At 56.0% G+C, this 5,534-nt stretch overlaps 1 long non-coding RNA gene across 1 annotated transcript; it reads left to right on the top strand.

Annotated features, from left to right (window-relative positions):
* Positions 1 to 1,049: 1,049 nt before the first annotated feature.
* Positions 1,050 to 4,494, top strand: LOC106020484 (uncharacterized). The gene is made up of 3 exons (XR_003498106.3): positions 1,050 to 1,157; positions 2,682 to 2,827; positions 3,908 to 4,494. It is a non-coding gene; the product is annotated as an uncharacterized lncRNA (long non-coding RNA).
* The last annotated feature ends 1,040 nt before the right edge of the window (positions 4,495 to 5,534 follow it).

Below are 5,534 nucleotides of genomic sequence, written 5' to 3'. Positions count from 1 at the left end.
ATGGCTGAGCACGGCTTCCAGGGTGCGATCTCTGACGGAGGGGGGAGACGAGGCTCTGGGTGGATCCTCGGTCCCCGCACACATGCTTTCATCCCTCTTTTATCATCCTGGAGATCTGAGGCCCAGCCGGACAGACAGACAGACAGTCCGTGGCTTCCCCACCTGCATCGCGCATGGAGTGGGGCAGGGACATGCTGCGGCTCACGTGGCTGGGTAAAGGAGGGGTCCTTGTTACCCAAATTCCTCAGCCCCCTTCTGGAGCCTCCCCTGTCTCTACTCCAAGGCTCTGGAGCACGGGAAATGTGCCAAGCTGGGACAAATCCTACCCCTGGCACCCTGGCAGCTCCCTGTGTGCTCACCCCACTCTTCTGGCCCCAAGGATGCGCAGAGGCCAGGGCAGGGAATCAATCCAGTTTTAAACAACCCTATCAGAAAAATAATAATAATTCCCAGTGGGATTGGGTCCCTGATTCGAGCCACTGCACTCAGTGGGGCTGTCCCAGTGCTTCGCAGGGATTTTCCCTCTGAAAAGCAGCCGCAGTGTGCCCCGTGCTGCATGCCCTGCTCTGCCTCCAGCCCCAGCAAACGCCCCGTGCCTGCCGTGCAAGCCCCTGGCCCCAGCTGGCATGGGGATGGAGCACAGGGGAGCACTCCCATACACAGGAATGCAAATGATGATGTATTGGTTTGATTTTTTTCCACTTATTCTTCCTCTGGTAACTGCAAAGCCAACAGAAAACCAGGAGTGTGCATGTTTGTGCTTTCCAGAACACGCTGATCCAACGTGCAGAGCCACACTGGGTACCCACATCCATCCCCAGTTGGTCTCTGCCACCAAAGTTTTCAGTAAAAGTCTTTTTTTGGGGACACCGATGGCTTGGAGCACTGCGAGATCATCCAGCCCTGGCCTCCCCACCCAGTGCTCTGGGTCGGGTTGTTATCTCAGGGTGAGTAATTAATTCTCCTAAACACCAGCAGCTGGCCCTGGGTGGGAGCTGTGCTGGGGAGAGCTGCGGTTGGGTTACAAGATGCGAGAACACCTGTCCTTGCCTCACCTTTTCTCCCTAAAATCTATAAAAGGGGAGAGGGGAAGGCAGGTGCCTGGGTCCCTGCCCAGGGAAGATGCTGTGGGTGAGACTGCTTCTCCTTTTTGCAAGGTAAAGGGGCATGTTGAGCAATAATTATTGCCAAAATCTTCATTTTCCTGTCCTGTATTCCTTGCTGTGCCAGGGCAGGATGGCATGGAGCTGCTGGGGGCTTGCAGGATTGTGGAGGCAGCCCCACAGCAAGGGCTCTCTGCTCTGGGGTTTGGTGGAGGAGCAGTGACAGTGCACTGGTGACACGGGTGCAGCAGGTCCTACCCCAAAACCCCATGGAGGCAGTGGGGAGGTCGGGGCTCTCCCCTTCCCAGCAGTTCCCTGGTTGTCTTCTGTGCTTTGCTGTGCCCATGGGAGTGGAGCTGGTGATGTGGTTTGCTGCAGTGGGGCTGCTTCCCTGCTGAAGGGCACTGCAGGGTGAGAATCAAGATATTAGTGTCCTCCAAATGGTCCCAAAGCAGAAATGAACAGGAATCAGGACCAGAAATGGGGCAGAGTGCTGCCTGGGCTAAGCCTGGTGCATCACCAGAGCTTTGTAGGCAGTGACTGTGGGTGTTGTGATGTGGAAATGGAGTTGTATTGCTCACCTGCAAGTTTTGAGTGCCTGCAGGGGAGAAAAAAGTCAGGAAAGCAGCGGATGGAGTGGCAGCATCCTCACTTGGGCTGCAGGGGTGGCAGGTTGCACGGGGCAGGTGCTGCTGCTGTGCTGCGGGTGACCTGGCAGGATGCGTGCACCCAAACCTAACCCCGAGCAGGCAACCAGGTGGGACTGTGCCCAATTTGCTGCTCCTCGCTGCTTTGCTGGAGAGCTGGAAGGGGAGCTGGGAAGCTCTGTGCTTCATCTCCAGGACGGGAGGATTTGGGAAGCTGTGTGTTACGAAGTCGTGCAGCAAAACCTGATGTTGAGCTCTTCTGGGTCAGCTATACCGAGGGGTGGCATCACTCAAAATGTGGCTGGGACAAGCTGCCTGCAAGCAATTGTGGCTTGTAAGTGTCCGTATATAAACCCAGCTTGTTCCCCTGCTAGTGGCAGCCTAAAAAATCATGCTGGGGGGAGCCACTCATCCTTTCCCACCCCTACCAGTGCTCTGCTGCTGGGATCTGGGGTGCTCTGGGGGGCTCTGGAGCCAGCCAGGGCTCAGTCCTCAGCATCACAGAGGCTGGAAATGGTTCCCTCGCCTTCCCTGCCATAAAAAGAGGGGCAGAGGTGCTCCAAAAACTGGCAGGCACCTCTGCCCACTGATCCCTCCACGGCACTTGCCTTGCACAGCGGGGGACGTGTCCCCTGGTGGGTGACAGAGCTGCCTGAAATGGATGGGGCTGTAACGGAGGTACCTGCCGGCAGGGCTACCTGGGAGATGCTCTTATCTGTCATCTGATTTATCCAGGTTAAAAGGCTGCAATCAGTCACCAAGGTAGATTCATTCCCCAGTAAATAGTGCCCGAGGGCTTCCAGGACCTATTTTACTGCTAAGCACTCTCTTTCCAATGCTTGAATACCTTTGTTCCCAGTGGAGCCGTTGCTGGCTGATATATATATGATATGGGGAGTCCCGGTGACTTTTTTATTTTTGCTCTGCACAGCTCCTGGCCTCGTCTCGACTGTGTCGGGCTGCAGGATGAATGAGCTGTCCAAGGCTTCCTGGCGGCTGGGGGCAAATCCAGGCGAGAGGCGACTTTGGGCTCCAGGAGGGCTGCCTCGGTGAAGCAGGCTCTGCGAGCAAGGAGAGGTTTGGAGGGGAGAGGTGGTGGGTGTGGGATGGGGGCTGGCTCTGACCCAGCTCTCCTGCCCCTCTTGCTGCTGCTGGGGGGCTTTGGGAGGGGTCCCGAAGTAGGGAAGGCAGTGATAATGCTCTGGGGGTGATGCCCACCCAACTCCTGCCTGCTTCCCACCCCAAGGACTGGGGGAATGGCTGCATCCTGCCCCCTGCTCCTTCAGGAAGAGCTCAGGAGCCCTTTTCTCCTGCACCTTCTTCCCATACCCCTTTCAGGCACTCATCCTGCAAACGTCTGAAACTTGTCTGCTCTTACTCCTTTTCCTGTCTTTGATGCACCTCATGTAGTTCATCATCCCAAATCAGTTTAACTTCCTCCCCCTCTTCCCCATCCCTTCTCATTCCTGCCTCTCCTCCTCCTCCCCCTAATTGGATTTAGAGCGAAGGGCTAATGGAGAATTGCTGCAAAGGGCTAGGCAAGCTTCCCAAAGTGCTTACCGAAGGGGAGAGCACTCTGACTAATAGATGTGCATTAAGGTTTTGCATCCTCATGGTCCTGAGAGCTGGAGGAGAGGGCCAGGAGCCTGGAGCAGAGCTCCAGATTTTGGTATTGTTGGCTCTCTGGGTTTCCTGCTGGCCTGTCCAGACTAAATGTTTTATAGCTGGACTCCTACTGCTCTCAGATGCACCTCTAGGGATGGGTTCCAAATCTAACTTGCCATTTGGTAACACCTCAGCCTGCTGGGTGTTATTCCCAGTAAAATAAACTGGCCTGGGGAAAGAAGTGGTTATGTGCCCCTGGTGTGGCTCCCTGAGTAGTAGTAACCCTATAACAGGAGAGATAGGACACTGGAGGGTGGGTTCAGCTCATCCAGCTCCGCTTGCCCTGATGTCAAAGCCTTGTCCGAGTCACCTGAGCTCCTGGTGTCTTCCTTGAGGATGCCCCCAAAGAAGCAGCTTGGCCAAATTGAGCCTGAGCTTCGGTGTGTGAGGAGCCTGCAGGCAGTGGTGGCCAAGGAAAAGATAACACCAAACCAAAATAATGATGATAGTAAACAAGTGCAGATATGATGACTGAATTTGGCCTGTCTACAGGGTGGATTGGAGCCCTCAGAACCACATCCCTGGCTGTCCAGCTCTGAGCTTCAAGTTTCTGAGTGCTGGCATGGAGAAAGGAGAAATCCAATGCATTGAGAAGAGCATCCCCAGGACAGCTGCCTTTGTGCATGCGGGGGCAGGACGGGGGACACAACACCCTGTTTTTATAGGGAAGGGGGTCACTGCCATCCTGCTACCCACCATGAAGGGTCTCCTTCCACCGAGCTCATCCTGGTGCTGGGGAGGAGGAATATTGGAGCTCGCTGAGCCGGACACGGCTCCCTCCCTGCCTCGGCGGAGGCGCGGGGTCACTCCGTGGTGCTCCCATCAGGGAGGAAGCCTTCCCGCGCCCCGGCAAACCCCTAGTGAAAGACAATCAGGCTCGCTGTCACCGAGCTAATTCCGACGGCATAAAAGCAGTAATGAAATTCACGGCAGGATTAGCCTCTCCATCCAATGGGCCGGCGCCACGGTGACATATCGTGCTTCTTGCCCGAATGTAACACACCATCTAATTTACGTCGTGTAGCGAGCGGGAATGAAATGTTCATAAAGAATTGCTGAATCTTGTCACCTTAACTGCGGCCCCGGGCTCTGAGGCATCTGTCAGGGAGAGGAGAGCGGAGAAGGAGGCTCCTGCCTCGCCGAGCTGCGGCCGGGGCTTTGGGAAAGGGGCGACGGCTGCATCAATCTTCTGGGTCTGTGCGGTGGAGACGCAGCGCATGGGGATGGGATTTGGGATGGAGGCAGTCAGGCTGTCGGACTGTCTCCCCTACAACCACCTGGGAAGGGATCTGTGGGGTGGGAGTCAGCATTTCTGGAGGTCCCAGTGCTTGCAGGAAGGTGCACGTTCCCAATTTCCATGCTGCACCCCACGCACCCATCACAACCCCGTGTGTGCACCCATCTCGGGAGGTGTGAGTGTGTGTGAGCATCCCTTCTGCTGTGGCTCGGCAGCCCTGTTCCCCCCCCAGCTCCCCTCCCCAAATGTTTATTTGCAGTTAATTTTCATGGATCCTAATGGCTCGCATCCTGCTAGGGGGGAATCACGCTTGCCTCTTCAGTCAGAAAGTTTGCAGAAAAAAATAGCCCTTTCCTGTTGTGTTCGGAGTAATAGCGTCTTGGTGTCCGGAGGGGAGTTGGCAAGGAAACAGGGAAGTTTATTAAGAGTAAGAGATTGAATTCCACCGGGTTTAATTGGAAGTGCTTGAGCAAGCAGGGGAGGCAGCCGGCCGGTCCAGCCCCAAAAAAGCAGTGCTCTCCTGGGGGGGCTGGCTGTTCCCGGGGTTTTGCCATCCCCTTCTCTGCTGGGGATGCTGCGAGCTCTGGCTGGGTTGCTTCCTCGGGGTGCCCTGAGCACCCCAGCCTCATCTTCCTCTTCCATCTCCAGGTAGGTTCCCGAAGGGCTCTGGAAATGCTGGCTCATGGGGGATGTGGGTGTGAAGCGGCTGGGATAAGGTGGGATTTGGGGCCGGGTTTTGTTTTGGAAGCTGGTTCAGCGCACGATGTGTGTGAGTGGGACTCGGGTCCTGTCTCTGTCATGCTGACCCGTGTCATGAAAATGTGTGTTGTGTCCTTGGGCAGGGGCAGCACAGCCCTGGTTGGGGTACAGGTAGGTAACGTG

Source organism: Anas platyrhynchos, chromosome 6, assembly GCF_047663525.1.
Source record: "Anas platyrhynchos isolate ZD024472 breed Pekin duck chromosome 6, IASCAAS_PekinDuck_T2T, whole genome shotgun sequence".
In the NCBI taxonomy this organism is placed as follows: domain Eukaryota; kingdom Metazoa; phylum Chordata; class Aves; order Anseriformes; family Anatidae; genus Anas; species Anas platyrhynchos.
The sequence above is the reverse complement of the archived record's forward strand: the minus strand, read 5'-3'. Positions and strand labels throughout refer to the sequence as shown.